This window comes from Neolamprologus brichardi, chromosome 12 (genome assembly GCF_056152115.1).
Source record: "Neolamprologus brichardi isolate AB-2024 chromosome 12, ASM5615211v1, whole genome shotgun sequence".
Taxonomy (NCBI): Eukaryota; Metazoa; Chordata; class Actinopteri; order Cichliformes; family Cichlidae; genus Neolamprologus; species Neolamprologus brichardi.
The window spans coordinates 4,679,624-4,700,856 of NC_142115.1; the positions used below are offsets into that span (position 1 = coordinate 4,679,624).

General features: G+C 39.9%; 1 protein-coding gene across 5 annotated transcripts in view; it reads left to right on the top strand.

Annotated features, from left to right (window-relative positions):
• The window catches only part of arvcfb (ARVCF delta catenin family member b), a 297,352-nt gene that overhangs the window by 97,651 nt on the left and 178,468 nt on the right, over positions 1-21,233 (top strand). For all 5 annotated transcript variants that reach the window (XM_087848924.1, XM_087848925.1, XM_087848928.1 and 2 more), the window contains exon 3: positions 17,974-18,069. The gene's annotated coding sequence lies outside the window, so the exon portion shown is untranslated. The remainder of the gene's footprint in view (positions 1-17,973; positions 18,070-21,233) is intronic.

Here is a 21,233-nt window from a genome sequence, read left to right on the forward strand (position 1 = left end):
GTGTTTGTTAGACGACTGTTGCGTTTAGGAGGAATTTCTGTCACGCACAGATGCTGAAGTTTTTGTCAGACTGTTCCAGGTTTTTCCCGTCAATGTCAGCAGAAATTAAGGCTGCCTGCCTCTGCCCCTTTCTCTCCTGCTCTTATTGACATCTCCTTGTGCTCCCCCCCCCCCTCTATAATCATCAGTTGTTTGTCAGCGCTGATGTGTGTATGTCACATAACGACTGTTGCACAGCAGCAGGACAGCTTTTTCTTCAGCCAGAAAAAAAGCTGCAAACACCAGCCAAAAAGCACAACAAAGAAAGGATGCAAATCTTAACAAAGGGCATTTTTTATGGATTCCTCATTCTGACTCTGGTAATCACCGTCAACAATAGGCTTTCTGTAAATAAAATGCCTGGTGGTAGCGCTTCAGAGAAGGATGTCTATTTTTCCGGAATAGTTAATGATTCATTTGGGTAAACAAGGCTTTAATTGTCTCTCTCTGGTAAGGCCTGTGTACAATGCCCTGACATCTGATGCTAAATTATAGCTGTAAAACTCTGGCCAGTGTTGAGCTGCTTTTTAGAGCCAAGCTGGCATAGACTGGACCTGTTCAATTAAGAAGTGCGCCACAGAGAGGTAAGGCAAAAGGGTCAAATTGATCTTAGGAGAGAAAAAACGTGGCAAACAATATTGACTTTCATTTTGATTTCTTAGCTGAAATGTGAGGAATAAATGGCAGCATTTACGCAGAAATACTCCAAAAAGAAGAATCAAAGATGTTTTTATTCAAGGAAAACTTGAATCACTTTCATTTGACAGCAGTGACATTTGGATGCAGCTGAATCTAGGTTGGATTGATTTGAGGTACGAGTCTGCAAACACCATCAAATGTAAGAACTGACTCGTTGCAGGGTTTTTGTTTTATATTACACCTGTCGGTGTGAGGCTTTTTCAGGAAGTAGCAGAGCAGGATGGTGCTGAACAGGGAGCAGTGTTGGATTGAGGCTCCCTGTCTAGCCTGGTGACGGCTCAGAGACAGTTTGGATTACCCTCCCATTGGTGCCACTGCCCCAGCTTGCACATTGTGAAAGAATATCGATACATTATGAATCCTTTAGCTCTTTGTACAAGTTTCATCACCTTCCACCTTTCTCCAAACTGAGTCCAGCTTTCAGTATTGCTGATTCTTAGATGCTTTGAAGCAAAAGACTGTGCAGTGAGACTGACAGTACACTGAAAAACAGGCCATGTTGGATTTACTTCATTCAATAGTGGACATTGGTTGCACATAACCTTTTTGCTTTGGCAGAAACTTAAACAACTGTGTTGATAAAACGCGATTGAAACACGTTTAGATGAAGTAAGGTGAGCTTTTGGAATATTTTAATCCTTCCCAATTTTGTCATTTTATTTCAACACTATTCAATTACATTTACCCCAATACTACTTGGTCACTTAAATACTACATGTTGTCTTCATATTACATCTAGAGTCTGGTTAACATAAGAACTGAATGGATCTACAACGACTGCCGTCCTCCTATTTCTATACGGATTGCAGGGGGCTGGGGCATAACCTGGAGGTGATAGAGTAAGGGGCAGGGTACACCCTGGACAGGTCACACTTAACTTTAAAACATGAGGCAATTGTGTTAAATACACGCAAGATGCTTACATAAATCCAAGAGATGGCCAATCCCTTTTTTTCAGTGTAACAGCACAAGTGTAGCAGGCTGAGGAGAGGCTGAGCTCAGTCTGCAGTATTGAGATTTAATGCTGCATTATACTTCTACCACACAGGACTTGAGCCTTATTTTACTGTACTCTTTTTTTGGCGAGTTTGTTTGTTCCTGTAATTACTATCTTCTTTTTTTTGTTTATGATCCTACATAAGAAAGATTGAAAAAAATAGAATAGAATAGAATAGAATTCAACTTTATTGTCATTGCACATACACAGGTACAGGGCAACGAAATGCAGTTTGCATCCATCCAGAAGTGCTTTAGTGATATAGATATATTACAATATATATTAGCAATAATATAGATATGTAAGTATGTTACAGAAATGGGTCTATTATGGTATGTTATAATGTACACGGTATGAAGTATGTTAGGAATATTCTATAACTATAAGTATGTACAGGCTGTAGTGAGTACAAGCTATGTACAGCTATGTACAGGATATAAATATGAAAATAAAAAACTATACAGAAATCTGAGATATACAGTTATACAGAAATGTGAACTATGCAAGTTATAAACAGTTGTAGGATTGTAGGATTAAAAATTATCGTATGATTATTTACACAGAACTATATAGTAGTGCAGTTAAGATAAGTGAGATATGTGGATAATTTCTACAGAGGCTATATAAAGTGCTAGTGATTGTGAGTGGTGGTTCAGTCCATGTTATTATTGTGTGTTTGAGGGTACGGTTGTCCATTGTGTGTGTGTGTAGGTGGTTGTGGGTGTGTGTATGTCCAGTCCATGAGTTTAACGTGGGTCAGATGTCAGGAGGCAGAGTTCAGGAGTCTGACAGCTGTGGGGAAGAAGCTGTTCCGGTACCTGGTGGTCTTAGAATCACGCAAAATTAAAACGTGTGGTCCCTGCAGTTTTAGCTTTTACCTTGTTTGGGCTACTTGTCACATTTTAAATGTCCACGAAACGTCTAATTACTAACATTAATGATGGATTATCCATTATTTGGTACTGAATGGAGAAATTTCTACTTGTTGTGACGTGAGCTAGATATGATACTAGTTGAGCTTCAGCAATAAAATGCAAAGTAAAAGCAAATCAAGTACTCCCTAAATCACTGCCTGACAACGTGTCTGCATGCACCAGTCACAGCTGTTTCCTGAACCTGACGTTTCCTGGATGTAGTCTGAACAAGTAACACTACATTAAAAGACCAAATATCCAAGAGATAATAGACTGTTGAAACAAAAGTTACATATTTGGCACAGCAGACGATGAAGAGCATTTTCTACTTTTTCTAGAAGCAGATCATCATCCATTGGAAACACTTTAGTCGTATTAGGATTTAGAGCAATTGATGTTATCCAAGAACAGTCCAAGAGCAAATCATATGTAAGAGCGCTGTAGAGCTGCGTCTGCACCACAAAGCAGCACAAGTAAGCTATCCAATCACCTGAAAACACACCGTTAGCTGCACTATAAAAAAGGCCAAGAAAAACTGTGCAACAGCTGCTATTGTCTTGTGTCAACTCAAACATCTATGAAAGTGAAGCTGTGCTTGTGATACATGTTTTGCTAATTCAATCCAATTCAATTCAATTTTATTTATATAGCGCCAAATCACAACAAAAGTCGCCTCAAGGCGCTTCATAGATACAGAGAAAAACCCAACAATCATATGACCTCCTATGAGCAAGCACTTTGGCGACAGTGGGAAGGAAAAACTCCCTTTTAACAGGAAGAAACCTCCAGCAGAACCAGGCTCAGGGAGGGGCGGAGCCATCTGCTGACCATTAATTTATGTTAATGTATTATTGTAGGCTCTACCTTACAATATAAAGCACGTTGAGGCGACTGTTGTTGTGATTTGGTGCTGTATAAATAAAATTGAATGGAATTAATCTGCACAGAGGAAAGCAACATTTCACAATAATGTTAAACTATTTTAAAAAGCACCACAGTTGCCTGACATTAGTAACGTATTAAAAAAATCAGCATATGGGCTATATAGAGTGGGGTATTTATTTATTATTTTGCACGAAGTGAAACATAAGATTTTCATAAGATATAAGAAATAAGATAAAAATTTCTAAAACTCACATTAACTACTGACCTCATTTCTGACGTGCAGGGTTTTAGGACTTATTCATTACGAGCACAGTTATTAGTCATTACTTTACAGTCTATTCATAAGGACCCAGGGTACTTTAAGAGTTTATAGACTATTTAGAGCATTAATAAAAGCTTTGGCTTTTTTTTAAAAATAATTGTTAAAAAGAGAATTATTGTTACTGTTTTGGGGTTGAGCATGCAATCCACAGAGTGGAAGAACGCAAAGTCCTGGCTGTGAATCTCAAGGCCATTTACTTTGTTGCTTCTCCCAGATTTAAAAAAAAAAAAATAAACAATTTCGTGTAAGGAGCAAGAGGTTCACAACAAACTGCAACAGATTTGTTTTTTTTGCTCATTTGTCACATTTAAGCCACATATTAACACAAATCGACAACTTGACTCTAGTTAATCACAAACTGATAGCAGACTGACTCCAGGTTATGTAATGTTTTACCACTTTGATCCACCAAAGTTGTTTTACGACAAAGTGCGTAATAGACACACATGCAGAAGTTGCAGTAGCAGCAGAGGGAGATATTTTATTTCAAGCCAACATGAAAATAATCACGGGAAAGTGTTTAAATAGACATTATCAACACATTTACAGGTTCATCGTTCCTGGTGATTAAGGACCCTGAAATATACTTCATACGTTTTTAGCTCTCTACTGACTTTGTGGCTTCAAATATATTATCTCCCCCTGCTGGTAGTGCAACTTCTGCATGCAGTAATGCAATTTCTGCATGCGTGGACATTTCATGCTTTGCCTCTCCAAAACGTGAAATTGAATAGACACTGTTGTGCCTAGTAAACATTTTGCTGTGATATTAGGTTGCAAGTGGTTGCAGAAGAGGCCCCTCGTCTTCAAAACAACAATTTCAAAGGCAACAAGGCTGCAAGATCATTGCACATAGTTGTAATAATTTTGGTTGTGTCAGTAGTTTTTGTTGCTTTAAGATTAATACTTTATTATTCACTTATCAGCAGTTTAACTATGCACTTATTAACTATTAATCATGGGTTTTTTTTCCTCCTTAACTATGTGGAATGAACTATAGTTTATAAAGGTTGATAAATGTAAAAAAAAACCCAAAAAAAACATGTAATCTCTTACTAATGTCATTTTTGTTTACTTTAACAGTAATTGCTTGTAACTATAAATTAATTTGTCTTTGAAATTCATTTAGTCACGTTGACAGTCATAGTTTTGTCTTGTGAGCTTTTTTAGGAGCCTTCAGTGGACTAAACTGTCATTAAAGTAGTTTAGACTTGATTCACTTCATCTGGCTAGAGTGAAATACTACACACACAATCATTAAGCATTAATAACAATCTAATAATGTAATGTCTATATAGTTTCCTATTACATTTTTTCTCCGTGTGGGTCCAACTGAAAATAATATAAAATGAAAAGAAGTGAAAATTGAAATCTATTATACAGTAGCAGCCATTTCCCTTTTAGCTCTTTTTTTTAGATGAGAACTGCTGCAGTGAATTACAGCTCCCAGAAAATGGAAATATGCAGAACAAATAATTGAGTCCGAGACTTTGTGGACACAAGTCTGAAAATCTCCCGACTGGATTTTTCATTTTCAGGAATGAAAGGTGGCTGGAGCTTTGCTGTGTAATCGTATATGACCAAAAGGAAACTTGGACCCGTGTGGGATTATGTAGCCATTGCATTGATCTGTTTCAGCTGGATCATCTTTACGCGCCAAATTCAGGAAATTGTGTTGTACACACGTGTTTCTAAAAATAGCTGCTTCATTTAAACAGGAGTGTGATGGTGGTTCCATTTAGATGTCCTCCCACAGGGTGCTGTCCTTTCAGCGGCTGAATTGTACCATAGCGTCTGATGTCAACCCTCACTTCTTTGTGTTTGCTAAGAAACAGAGTTTTTACAATTCTAATGAGCTGGAAATTCAATATTTGGTACGACCGCTTCTATTCTTTAACACATCATGAACTCTCTTATCCAAGCTTGATTTAAGCAGTGTTCAGGAATAAATCTCCAGGCTTCTAGAAGCATCCAAAGCTTTTCTTTGGATGTTGGCTGCCTTTTGTTTTTTGTCCCTCGCTCCTTCATTAATGTTGAGCTCCATGCTCTGGGGAGGCCAATCCATGACTGATAGTACCAATTGTACCAATTTGTGATGGCTGCACTTACAGCCACACAGTGGTAATACCCACCATGTTAGTGTAGAGGCTTATAAGTAACATTGCATTCACATTTGTCTTTCTTTAAATATAGGAATTAATTTACAGGACAATAAACAACTGGTTTTTGTTTAGAGTTCATTCACATATCCACATAACACTGCATTCTAAAATAAGTGCGCACATTTTAGTTTACACTGTTATGTGTGATTAATCTTTTGTTTTCTGAGTTACCTTAGTTGCAGCTGTTCCAGTCCCTTGATTAAGGAGCCAAGAGGTGGAAAAGGGGCGGAGCGAGCTTTAAAGGAAGACTACAAATTGGTTCATGCCATAACTCGGGACCATGGGGAGGAATTGGAGTTCATTATGTTAGGTTTAGTTAGGTTTTGTGTGTTTTATCCCTTCTCGTGTTTTTTGTGGGCTGATCAGCCACTATTTAAGTTTCCCCTTTGTCTCGTTAAGTTAGGTCAGTTTGTTTGAGTTATCAGTAGTGTTGTCAACTTTGAGTAGAGTTTTGTTATTTTGACCTCTTTTATGGGCCCAAGATTTTGATTCTTTTTGCATGATTTAACCAGTTGTGTTTTTTGGGTTAAATAAAAAATCTTTTTTTTGGACTTTAACCTGTGCCTAAGTTTCTTTCACTGCTCGGTCCATCACACAATTATATTTCCAGATGGCATTGCATGGTTGAGCAAAATATGATTGTACTTTTGCACCATTTATAATTCCATCAATTTCGACAAGATCTAAAAAGGACTAAAAAGGAGCCCCAAAACATGACAGACTCTCAGCTGTAAATGGTAAATGGACTGGTTCTTATATAGCGCTTTTCTACTCATCTGAGCACTCAAAGCGCTTTACACAACTTGTGCATTCACCCATTCACACCCATTCGCACAAGCACATCTTTCTAAGTGCTTCATAGCTAACATTCACACACATTCATACTCCGATGGATGCATCGGAAAATGGAGAGCAATTTGGGGTTAGTATCTTGCCCAAGGATATTTGGCATGTAGACTAGGGGAAGCCAGGAATCGAACCACTAATCTTCCGATTAGTGGATGACCTGCTCTACCACCTGAGCTACAGCTGTGTTTTACAGATGTAGACACACACTGTTGTGTGTCTCTCCTGACCTCCTCTGTACATATATTTCCAGTCCAGTTCTTCTATAATTTGAGGTACCTAAGTCTTTTCTCCCTGTTTCCCCTCAAGAATGCCTTCTTGGCAGACACCCTTCCACTGATTTACAAGAAAGTTTTTGCTCTTTGGAAGCAAAGTATGAAGAAATTAGAGGTGAATCAAGACTTTTGCACAGTACTTTCTTTTTCGGATAACAAACGTTCACAATGGAGGAGGACTCTGCTGCTGCTGTGGCACCTGTACTGACCCTTCAGGTCCAAACTGACACACAAACGAAACCATATCCGGTTAAAGCCCCACTTCACATGAACGGCTGTGTTGTTGTTGTGGTGTTTTTCACCAGTTAACTGCAATTAGACTTTGGATTGTCAACAATTAATCATTTGTTCTTCCCTGGAGTTTTTATCCATTTTCCACTGCTAACAATATGTCCTTCTTAATTACACAGTAATCGGTATAAACAGAGTGTTTATTTTTGTGTAATGAACTGTAACTCATTAAAAAAAAAAGAGAGCTGCATCACAGTCACCTTTAATTCAAGGTTGTTCAATGCATCATTTAAACCAACCGGAGGGCAAACTGGGTGAGTTTTCAGTCTGTTTTTATCAAACGTTTTAGACTGACGTCAATTTTAACAGCTTAAATTCTTTCTATATATTATTTTATTTTTTAATCCTGTCAGCCTGGGGCTATTTGAACAAATGATTTAAAGTATTAACTGCGAGCATAATTCATTTTCGTGCATTCTGATCAGCATACCTCATAGTTTACCCACTTTTTCTTTGTGTTTGGTAATAAGAGTGTGACTGGCTTAGTGTGATGGCTCGTCTTCTTATTTCTGCTGCGAAAACAGGCAGAACGGTGTTTGATTTTTGTCACAGCTTTGACGCCCTCCAGCATACACCTGCCTCCCGCCCTCCCACTTCTCATTTTCTGATACCCCAGATAACGTCGTCTGCTGTCTTTGCATATGCTGACAAGAGGAGAGAGTTTCGCCAGGCTGCGGTGGTACACATTACATAACTGACAGAGGCAGGGTTGAGGCTGCCTGTCATGGGCAAATCCTCAGTTGGTTGTTTGAGTGAAAACAGCAGTTAAATACAAAAAGACACAATGGCAGCACTGTTGTTCAACGAGGGAGGCTGATCCCATATGCCTTATGTGATGCTGAAGGGGCTGTGGTTGGATTCACAATCACGCTCTCTGGGGCACACACACACACACACACACACACACACACACACTGTAAGAATTCCATAAATCCATCCCCTGTGCTTTCTTCAGTTGTCACCTGAGTGTTATCATTCGATCTTACTAAAACTGAGATTATTTGATATGTCACGGCGTTATCATTCGAGGGCTTTACGTTACCGATTATTCATCAGTCTGTGACAGCGATTTTAGCGCGTTACTGCCATTAATCATTTAGAAGGAGACGTTGTCAGCTTCTTTTTTTTTTATTACCAAGGCTGAATGACATCATTTTACTCCACTGTCAACAGCTGAGTATTATGTTCTTGAAAACGGTGATGAATGTTTTCCCGACTTCGCAGACAGTAATCACAGATAGATAGATTTACTTTCACTACCTGTGATAATAGTATATCCATTTAGGTCTACAGAAGTTTCTGCTAACCTCATCTGCCACATTTAATACTGAAATTCTGTCCTCGAGTTGGCAAAGTTAAACCGTGTGTCACAGGAGAGTGGACTCGAGGAGCAAAAATGGATCTGCCAAAGGCCCAGAACCCATCAGCGCTGAGTTTGGCGTTAACACATGCAGAGACAAGAAGTAGTACATTTTAGGATATTGCTTTTTGTGACGGAGTTACACCGTCCCGGGCCGCAGACAGCTGATCTGGGCGCACACACGCACCACCACCATTAGTTTCTACAATTACCGTGGCTGCGCGTCTTTTCGTCGACCGGGCAGATAAACAAAAAGGGGTGAGGGGTATATTTTGAGCGGCGCAGAGGGTGGCCAACATATTTTTCTCACTTACCTTTTATAAAGCCGGTCGCGTAGACTCGCTGTGATCGCCGATTAAACAAGTGGTTATGCAAGCCGATGGTATGGTGTTCCGGGGTTCAAATAGTGGGTTCGCGCACAAAAAACATTATTTTTGTTTGTTTTTTTGTTATTGTGAAACACTGTAGGCTGCCTGGAATTGGCCCTAAATGTCTGTATATACATATATATGTATTGTAGGAATACAGATGGAAATAAGCTGAGGAGAAAAGAGTGTTTGGTAAAAGAAATAATAAAGAGATGACTATTATGCCTAGTGGGAGGGGCCATGGGGTATAAAAGAAGGCTGTCAGGGCCTACCTGGGGTTCTTTCGGTGAGATGTTACAGAGAGGGTAACATGCAGACTGTGTTTTGTATATAGATGTTTGTTTTGTGTTGACGTAAGTTAGTTTTCTACTTTCTTTGTAAATAATCTTTTGTGCACCTGGGAGGCCGGCAGAATAAACTATCCACACTGAATGCTTCCTGACTATGCCTGCATTTGTTCGGGAGAAGTTTAGGAGAGGACCCCGCTACACTTTTACTACTCACTTTGGATCCAGCCAGCTTGGTCAGGAATGTATTAGCCGAAATAGCCGGGATTACAGCCGTATTCTTTATAAATGTGACCTAAATATCATTCGATTTTACCACAAATCTTAAAAGTACATGGAAAGTAAAGAGAAGACAGTTATATAAATGAAACAATTTCTTACTTTTAGTCACAGATTCATAAGTGACAGAGGTATGCAGATATGTGACTTTAGCATACCGGCTCAGTTTTGCTGCAATAACTGCAAAGAAAAGGCTCCAGGTATTCCCACATTTCTTTTGGCCTACGCTCAGGACTTTGGCTTGGTCATTCCTTTCTCAGGATATTGTGTTCGCAGAAAGACTTCCAGGGATTTTTCTTTAGAATTTGCTTCCATAATTCAGAATTCATCGCTCCATCGACGATAACAAGCCATCCTGGCTCAGACGCAACAAAAACAGGCCCAAACAATGCTGCTAATACCGTCATGTTCCATAGATGAGACAGGGTTGCTATACTGAAGGCCATCAAGGTATTCAAGTGCAGCATTTTGCTTTCTCCAAACAGCAGACTTCTCCCTTAAACTAAAAACGGATATTTCAGTCTCATCCTCCCCCAAAACATTGTTACAGTTACCTTTTGAGATATTCATGTGATCTTTAGCAAGCTGCTGATATACAGCAGAGTCCTTTGTTCCAGTGGCCTTCTCCCTGCAGCCCTGCCATTTACACCATTATTGTCGAGCGCTCTCCTGATGGAGAGCAGCCTCGAGTTACTTAAACAGCATGCCTGGTGTCACCCGATTATCGCTTTATGGATTGAAACTGTGTGACTCTTATTTCACCTCCATATCGATCACTGATCCTTGAGGTTCACATGTTGAACCCACGTGTTGCGTATTGAAGAAACATTTGGTTTCCTCATGAGCACCGCGATATGATCTCAATCCGTACAGCGCCGACTTTTGTTTCGCTGGTTCTGGGATAAATAACGCCAACGTCAATAATCTGGTGTCTGATGCAAAGGGGAGCTCAAACATGAAGCATTGTAACAAACCGAAATGATGGTTTCATTCTCACGGTCTGCTTGTAATAAATGTGTAACAAATTCAGCTGCTAAAATGTACAAGAAAGTAAAAATCTAAATCTGTGCGCAGTCCAAATAACAAACAAGCCAGGCAGTTTCTCCTCCTTCCCCGTGTGCACCTTTCAAACTCCTCAGCGAGCTCTGTTACACTGTTTTGGCAGGAACTCTTTCTCTCTATGCCTGGATCTTTCTTTTTTTTGATCACTTGTTCTTAGTTAACATCTTGAGAAGCATTTAGTTCTGATGAAGTGGAATATTTTCTTTCTGCCTTAAATTAAAGCAGTGTTAGCCAAGGTCAGCTCCTCACGATGAGTCTCGAAACCTGAGCTTCTCTTCTTTTTCTCGTGAGCCGAGCCTCTCTGTTTGTCTGGACTAACAATGACGCTCTGTAGTTTCCTTGTGTAGCTGCTGCACTTTACAAACACATTCTGCACACAGGGGGAGCATTTATAGTACAATGTGTCTTAGCTCTGCTTTCAGCTGCGCAGTTACCTTGAAATGCGGAGCTGTCAGGGGATTCAGTCTTAGAACAGCACGTTCTAAACATGTTCCAATAAGGTGCAAGTTTCTTTCTTTTTAATCTGTGAGAAGACAGAGAAGGCTATTTGAGTCATATGTAAACCTGAGGCATAACAATATTCCTCTCAGTGGCTTTAACTGCTGTGTCCACATAATAAAGTTTGTTTTTGTGTTGGTACAGTGTGTCTTCCTTATAGCTCTCTGGACTAATAATAATAATGGATTGGATTTATATAGCGCTTTTCAAGGCACCCAAAGCGCTTTACAATGCCATTATTCATTCACTCTCACATTCACACACTGGTGGAGGCAGCGACAGTTGTAGCCACAGCTGCCCTGACTGACAGAAGCAAGGCTGCCATATCGCGCCATCGGCCCCTCTGGCCAACACCAGTAGGCGGTAGGGTAAAGTATTTTGCCCAACGACCAGGACAGAGAGCCCGGGGATCGAACCGGCGACCTTCCGATTACAGATACGCTTCCCAACCCCCTGAGCCACGGTCATTAGAGTTCAAAAAGTGCTTTGTTAGGGTTAGGTTAAGTTTCTTTGAATGTGAGGTTAGTTATTTCTGCTATAATGCTGTTAAAACACGCCAAACAACATCCTAGCAATACAGCATGCTGTCTTCTGAATCATTATCGTAAAATGCATGAGGTCTTGTACCTTAATCTCCGACAACCTGTTTTATAATTTAAGTTATATATATATATATTAGAGGTGGGAATCACCATACATCCCACGATACGATATTATCACAATACTTAACGCACGATACGATATTATTGCAATTTTTTAAATTATTTTGCGATATTCAGATTCTGTACATAAAGGTAAACTTTATCAATATTCATTTTCTCTAATATCAAAGTCTCACACTCAGTCTTTCTCTCATTTCAGTTTTATTGTTGACAAACTGAACGGTTTGTATTACAGTCTAGTCCAACTTAACTGAACGCAACCATCTGGTACAATTATAGCTATTCTGAACTATGCAGTTTATGAAAACTATGCAGCCCTTCAGCAACTGAAGAATTTGAAAGTAAATTAAAACAAAATATAATTTTACATTAAATAAAAAACTTTTAAACTTAATTAAAATAAAACAAGTCTTAAATTAAAATAAGTAAACTGTCATGTTTATTGCTGCCAAAAAAAAGTTAAACACATTTGGACAGTGAAGGAATGTCAGGATTCTTGCTCAGAAAAAGGATCAACATGCTCTGAAGTCAGAGCACAAAAACCTTTTTTGTAACAAAATATCAATTTCTGCTGTCCCTGTATCGATACATTATTAGCAAACAAAATATCACCATACTACACAGTATCGATTTTTTCCCCCACCCCTAATATATATTGCGTTGGACCGTAACCCCAATGCATATTAATCCTCTTCAGTTTATATTTTAGCATTTACGTTTCACGTTGCATTTACATATTTGCCCAAACAATTAGTCAGATTGCACAGATGCAATCACAAGTAACCTTCGTATGCGCCTCCAGTTCTGTTCGAGTGCAAAGAGGCGCTGACAGCTGAAGAAAGGCCTTGATCATTGTAGCATTCCCCAGACAGTCAGACCTTCAGTCAGTCAGTCAGCTCGCTTGCTAACCCTCACTCAGCATTCATTATTAATCACAGAATTACACTGGGGCGCTCTGTGGGTTGAAGGGGGGACAAGTCGTGATAGAATATGCAATTGTCTGCATAATACACAGCAGGCGAGGTATCAGTGCGCTGATATAAAGCACGAATATTGCATGAGAGTTCTGCACTTATTACTGTCAAATGATGGTGGCGGCGTCAGGGGCAACGGCGAAGACTGCGAGCACAATTCACAGAACCGAGGTCAGTGTAAATAAAAGCTGATTGGCTGGGGATGTTGTGTGTATAAAAATCAGCTTGAGGCATGCAGCGATTTGCCCACGCAGAAAACTTTGTTGAACCTACTAGCTTACAAAAATGTGTTCTTGTCCACTCGTATTCCTCCGTGCTGCCCGGCGATGGACGTTGAAGCGTTATGACCTCCGGAGCTTGAGCAATATGTTAGAATTGGCAATTTACCAACACCTCTTTAGCTACAGGAAGCTTTGACTGCCAAGTGAATAGTCACAGTCTCCCACTGATAACCTCTGGTCAGCTCCACAGAATTGTGTGGGAGGTAAGCACCATTAGCTAGGATGAGACAGGAGTGTCATTCATTCATTCATCACAAATGACTGTTGATCTTTTCATTCCCAAACCGGCTCGTTGTTGCGCTGCCCTGCCACTTACAAGAGCATTGCATCATTTTAAATGCGTATGAACCGAAAGGAAACTCTGAGCCGTGACTGTGTGTTGACATAATCTCGATTCAAGAGCGATGTAAGGCCTCCTCTAGAATCCGACGAGACACAGAAAGAGAGAGAGCGACAAGGTGAGAACTAATGCGGCCGGGTTTAGCTTCGCCTTTGATGTTTGTACCAGCAATCCAAGGTGCTCAGAGCCTATCTGTCCTTGAAGTGAACACACCCAGGAATCGCTGGAGAGGAGGAAGATATTCTAATCACAGAAAAAACTCAAACCTAGAAAGGAAAGTTTACTTCCCCCCCCCCATCATAGTTAATGAAACATTGCGTGCCATCACTACTCACGATGCATATTTGGCCTGGAGTTAGAACGGCATCTGGAAATACTTAACATGGCGAGCGCAGTAGTTTATGTAGCAGATGACCGTGAGTTCATGCAGACTTTAGGTGGTTATATTTGCTAAATTGTCCAAAAAAGAAGTCTTTAAAATTCAGGTGATGTGGGACAATTCTTTTCTTCTCTCGCGCTTCATCTACTTCACAGACAAGTAACTCTTTGAATTTTTTTTTTTTTTTTTTTAATCGAAAATCTGTCAGAATCCCAGTTGTATCTGTGCTGAGCTACTATTTAATATTTTAGGTGAACTACTGATGAACTCAATTTAGGAACTGTGTTTATTGAGTGCAGTGTTTCTTGATATGAGGCAATTTTTAAGGAACCATTACATCCTACTAAAACCATAGCCCTGAAATGAAAGTTGGCCTGCGAGGAAGTGTTTATACGCTTGTGTTTGATTTCATCATCAGTGACATCTTCAAGAGTCTAGTCAATCCAGCGGTTTTGCTGCCGGGCTTTTGTTTTCTCGGCCATCAAAGGAAGAAGAGCCTCTGGACAGGTTTACGTGAATGGCAGAATGATTCATCCCATGGTATGAAGCATCAAAACCAATTTGCACTGCAGTATTGGACACTGGCCTTTTTTCTTTCTTTCTGTCTGTGATGTCTATATTTCAGAGGCGTTACAGTGTGAATATTAAGGTCAGCTCGACATATTGGTTGGTTGAAAGTAGAGAGCGTGTTCCCTAATTATCAAGAATAACATATTCGTCAGAGTTCTGTCTGTCTCCTGTATTTATTTAGGAATAAATCAGCAGGCACAGTAGGGCCGCTCGATTATGGCAAAAATGATCATCACGATTATTTTCACTGAAATTGAGATCTCGATTATTTGACGATATTTATTTAACAATAACAATGTGTTGAATAATGACTTTAAAGATTGTCAAAAAATAATATAAAATAGTGTGCAAATACTGATAACAGTGCAAATGTTTGCAATATAAAAAATAAATGAAAAATGTAAACATCTATGTTTAGTGAACTTTGCAGTGTTGCTCTGTGGTGCAGCTACGACACTGTAGCAAAGTTTACACACTGTGTCTACTTGATCCACGTCTGACTCCGCGAACCCATAATGTTTCCACACCACTGAAGTTTTTTTTACCTCTTTTCAACCAACGGCAGTCACTCTCCTCCGGTACCGGTCCGTGAGTCATTTGGTACCGGGCCGCGAGAGTCGAGGCTCAGGTGTGAAATGTATAGTTTTCAGGGTTTTTATCGGTTTTCAGCGTTATTTTGTTATCGTTTTTATCGTTTACTCAGTTTTCCTGGGTCTTTTCACGTGTGTTATGAATAAATGTTCTTTTTTTCGGTACCGGTACTAGTTTTATTTTGTTGTATTTATCCGCGACACCTTAAAGGCCGGTCCATGAAAATATTGTCGGGCATAAACCCGTCCGTGGCGCAAAAAAGGTTGGAGACCGTTGCTCTTAATTGTTGTGACACGTGTTCGAAACGCAGAGAGGTGCGCTCGATTTGCCACACGGAGCAGCGCGAGAGTAAAGCACGAGGGAGGGGCTAATAATCGGCTCAGTCATTTTTAATGATCGTTGAAAGCCCAGATCGTAATCGAGATTAAAATTCGATTAATTGAGCAGCCCTATGGCACAGTTTGTTTTTGCTTTCAGGGATATTAGCGTCTGGAAAAATATCAGCATGTTTTCTACCTACTGATATGAACAGAAAAAGAAAATGTCTGTCTAAAAAAAAGAAGAAGTAGAGCACAAGTTCCTCAAAAAAACAATTATGAACTTTAAAAAATGAAAGTTATATTTGTCCATATTCGATGGAAACGCACAGAAAGGTCTAGTGGATCTAAAATTTAACCTTGTGGTACAGTACAAGTTAAAAGTGAGTTAGGGAAAGAAGCATGACAGCACCTCCAGGGATTGTGCTTTATATGTCTTTGAATAACAGCTCTATGACAGATTTAAGTAGCCAGATTTCCTTGTCATGTTTTAAAGGGTCTTGAGCAGAAGTTCTTCAGGCTTTCTGAAGATCCTCAGAAGGTTTTTTAAGGGGGACACTGGCATTGGGGACCATTTTTAGGGGAATGTTTTTTCACCAACAAAGTGATTAGCCAAAAACGTGAAAACTATTAGTTAAAATGTGCCGTATTTTGGCATCATGGGCAGTATGTCCTTAAATTTGTGGAAACTGGATAACAGCATGCATCTTTAGCTGATCCATCTACTGTTTGCTGAAGCCTCGATCAGAAATGGTCTCAGTGGAAAGGTGGCTGTCATGAATCTGATCTGGACTGATCAACAGGTCTAATGGATTGATTCCACATTTGTTACAAATAACTGTCAGTACATATGGAGCATGTGAGGAGAGAGCTGAGTGTCTACAGCCATCTCTGAACCACGGTCGAGGCCCTGTCATGGTGTGGGGCTATATTTCAGTCAGTGTTGTTGGGGATCTTATTAAAATTGATGTAATTATGAACGCAGAAAAGTACGGTCAGATTTTGATCCACCAGCATGGCAATGATTTCAAACACATAGTCACTGCAGTAAAAGCCTACATAGATAGAAAACACAGAGTGGAGCACAGTCAGTCGTGGACTGGCCTCCCCAGAGTCCAGACCTCAATGTTACTAAAGCAGTGTAGGGTCATCTTGACAGAGAACACAACAAAATAAAGTCAGTGTCCATAGGAGAGCTTTGAATGTCCTTCACGAGCGCTGGAGAACGATGAAGGACTCTTAAAAGGAGTTCATGCTGCATTGAAGAATAGGTGGTCATACCAGATATCGACTTCCCATTTATGTATGCACATGTTTCAATAACTTTTTCTCAACATTTTGTGGTCCGTTAGTCAAATTTTAGCTGTGGAAAGATTTCTTGTTTCTTAGGCATGGTTGTGTCAAAATAGATAGCAGCTGTTGGCCCACAGTACATTTTAAAGACATGATTTGGATAACTTGGGCGTGTGGTTTGACATGGTGCTCTCTTTCGAGTCTCGTGTAAAAGAGATAACAAAGACAGTCCATCATTTGAGGAACATCAGCCAGAATCAGACAAGGTTTGTCAAGCGACACTGCAGAGGTTCTTGTCCATGCATTTGTGTCCTCACGTATTGATTGTTGTAATGCTCTTCTTTCTGGGCTACCAAAGAAAAGTTTTAGAGGTCTACAGATGGTGCAAAATGCAGCTGCTCGCATTTTAACAAGAACTGGGAAATTTGAGCACATTAGCCCTGTACTGAACTCTCTTCATTGGCTACCTTGTCAGGTTCGAGCAGATTTTAAGGTCCTGCTGCTCACCTACAAGGCTTTAAATGGACTGGCACCTTCATACCTCTCCGACCTTTTACATCTTTATGTTCCATCCCGTGCTCTCCGATCTCAGGACTCTGGTCTTCTAAAGGTTCCTAGAGCCAGAAAAAAGACAATTGGAGAGCTTTTTCTTATGGTGCCCCGTTTCTGTGGAACAACCTCCCTCAAGATGTTAGGCAGGCTGCTCTGTGGAGGTTTTTAAAACTAAACTGAAGACACATTTGTTCACCTTATCTTACATGTCTTAATTCTATGGCTTTTAGTTTTTAAATTTTTACTGTTTTTAACTTGTATTGTGTCTTTTACCTGTATTGCTATGTATCGCTTTTATTATTATTATTTTTTATCCTTTTAGTTTCAAATAGTTGTACAGCACTTTGTTTGAAAGTGCTTTATAAATAAAGTTATCATTATTATTATTATTATTATAATTTAGTAAGCGTGTGCATCATTCCAAAACTTACAAAACATCCATCTATCATTGCCTTAGTCCCCACAACAACTCAGCACATTTTTAAAAATTAACTTAAACAGTTTGATGACTAAAATCCCACGCTGCTCCAACAAATAACAAACGTAACCTTATGTGGTGTTCTCATGTCGCTTCAGTTTACAGAGCAATTGAACCTCCTTTATGCAACATCCCCTGACATCTACATGTCACAATAAAGCTTCTCGACTGCGGCTAGCCCCGGCATGTAGGCCAAGGGCCCAATTAGTCCTACTTGCAGCTTTAATTTTTCATGTTGTGTTTAATCCACAGATCTTTCCTGGCAGACTGAACAAACGAGTTGACTCCAACAGAGCTACGCCTCTCTTCAGTCTACTTGTGGTCTGACGGCACTCACCAACATCAAAGGTAAGCCCCCCTTTCTCTCTACACCTCCTGCTTCTTTTAATCACTTTGTTCAGTTCATCATTGCTGTAATTGCATTTCCTGATTTTTTTTTTCCCCTTGTCTTGCAAATCCGAGACTTTACTTTCTCTGTTATCGCGCCTCGAAGGAGCTTCCTTTCAATTGGCTTTGTCGCTCAGGTGCCTTATGTGCTTTTTATGTCAATACATGAGAGGCGTTTTCTCTCCAGTAACTGTGCTCTTATTTCAGCGATCCACACAGTTAAATCACTGGTGGTAAATGTCAGTAGAAAAGCAATGTTAGCTCTCTGCACACTGTAGTGTGTTTTAGAGGTGAACGGGAGATGACGTCGTTCTGGTCCAGTTTCTAAAAACAAACTGTGTAATTGAGTATTTGAGGTGTGAGTCAGTCGTATATAAGTGCAAGACAAAAGCAATTCTCAAGTCTCAGTTAAGTTCCACATTGATGTGGTGGAAATAATTAAGTTCGTTGCTTCTTCCGGAGCTTTTAGAAGAGCAAATATCAAATATCTTGATCATCAGAAAAGAATGCATTGTAATTATGAATGAATCAGTGCCTGCTGTGATTAAATTAAGACTTAGGCTTTAATCCAGTTTCTCTGATGCCTTGCTGTGGCTTATCTACCTGAGCTCGGGTCACCATATCAAAACCTGTAGACTATGTTACACAATCTTAGGCTACGTTCACACTGCAGGCGAAAGCGCATCAAATCCGATTTTTTTGACCCTATGCGACCCATATCCGATCATGGTATGACAGTGTGAACGGCATGAATCCGATATTTTCAAATCCGATCTGGGTCACTTTCGTATGTGGTACTGAATCCGATACATATCCGATGTTTTAGAAAGCGACTGCTGTTTGAACGATCAAGTCGCATTAAATCCGTCTTTTACGTCACTGACACAAGACAGACGACAATTATCAGCGCCTGATAAGACATTGTGAACGCTTCCTGGCCATCCGGTGAAACTGCTGGGAAGACAACGTTGGAGAAACGTGAACATTTTATTTGTACTGTATAATCTGCAGATTCTGACAGAAATCTGCAGCTATCCTTTGAAGCAGCGCTCCTCTAAAACAGCAATAAGGATCATTATTAGGTTATTTACATTATTATGTAAATAACAAAATAACTTAAAGCAAAAATTGGGAAACGTAAAGTCCGAAGTCTTTATATTAAGGCCATCAGTCAAACAATACTGTTGCTCTGGGTCTACACAGAGCGCGTTGTGTGTGACGTCTTCTTTTGTGCATGCGGGCCGCTTTGAGCGTTCACACTAGAGCGTGTTTGCTGTCGCATTTTATCTGTAGTGTGAACGAGCAGACAAAAAAATCAGATTTGATCAAAAAATCGGAATTGAGCATTAAGACCTGCAGAGTGAACGTAGCCTTATTCAACAGACTCCCAGTTAATTTAGTTAGGGTGTAATCAGAGTCTAGCTGACTTACTAATGCCAGTATCTTGCTAACCACAAACACATAATGTTTAAGAGGATCTAGTCCCTCTGGATCAGTCATAGCATAAAATCTACTTGCATCACAGTGACTGTGCTTAATAAACATTCATGAGGTCTTTGAGTGCACTGGCATTTTTATATAGCTTTATAACAACACAGCAAACAAAGTAATGGCAGCCTACTGGGCTGACAGTTCAAATGAATGTGGCATTTAAGTTATATTGCATCTTGTATCTACATCATGGTAAAAAGAAAAGTACACCCTCTGTCAATTCCAAAGTTTTATATATCAGGGAATAATAAAAGATTCTCTAGAATTTACCAGGTCTTAAAATGATGTAACAACTTGAGGTGAAGTCTTGTGTATTTATTTAACAATAATGCAGAAGCAGTGTTTGGAAAGCTGACTCTACAATACTTTGGGATAAAGAGGAGTTCATGGTAGACTGCAAAACAAGCCCAAATAGACAATAGAATAGAATAGAATAGAATAGAATAGAATAATCCTTTAATTGTCCCACAAGGGGCAATTTGGTTGTAACAGCAGCCAAAAAGACACATATACAAACAAAAAGTACACAGGACACAGAACAGAAACATACACAATTTTTCTTACATATTTACATTAAGGACAATGGTTACTATAAACAGAGAGTACTGTACAGTTATTAAATTAAATAAAAATAACTACAGATAAGAAGCAAAGCAGGTTGTAGTGTGAATCGGTTAATTAACTTATTGCAGTTACAGCGCAGATGTGAACATCTATGTTTGTTGGGAGCAGATCTGATTGTACAGTCTGACAGCTGCAGGGAGGAAGGACCTGCGGAAACGCTCCTTCATGCATCTAGGATGCAGCAAATCATTACTCTACCGCTACTAGGGATGGGTATCGTTTAGGTTTTATCCGATACCGGTGCCAAACCGGTACTTTTGAAACGGTGCCGGTGCTTAAACGGTGCTCAAACCGGTGCTCAAACCGGTGCTTAAAGAATGGAGAACACAAAATTGGTCCTAAAACCTCTCATGTTCAGCTGTTTTTTTGTAAAAAGATAACAATGTTAGCCTTTTCTGCAGCTATGGGGCATATATGGCATCACTCTTGGCTGGAAGCAGTGCTTAAACAATGGAAAAAACACAAACTTTGTCCAAAAACCTCTCATGTTTAACTGTTTCCCACTTTTTCTTTGGTCATTTTAGCCTTTTTGGCCAGGGTGAAGGGAGTATCTGCCATCAAACAAGAAGACAGCCGCATGTAGCTATGATGGTGTTTGCTAGTTCACCTTACATGCATTAATTTAATAACGTGGTTAGCCTACTCAACGTAAATTATACACAAACAACATTAAGTGACTGACTCAGAGAGGAACGGCTGCTGCCATCATCAACATCCTCATCATTTCTGCTACACTGGCAGGGCTAGGGGCCAGGACTCTCCTCTTCGGGTTTTTGGGGGATGTTGCAAACTCCGGGTCCGATAACAGGCACCACACCCACAGTAGATGTGCTCGGTGTGAGGTCTCGCAGCAAGCTATCAAATACGGCGCATTTTTCGGCTTTTAAAAAAAACGCTATGCGTCGCCAGGTGTTTCATCAGATTTGAGGTGTTACCTCCTTTGACAGTATCACAGTATCAGCTTAAAGCACTTGTTGCAGCTGCTGAGTTTGCATCTTTTGCTGTGAAGT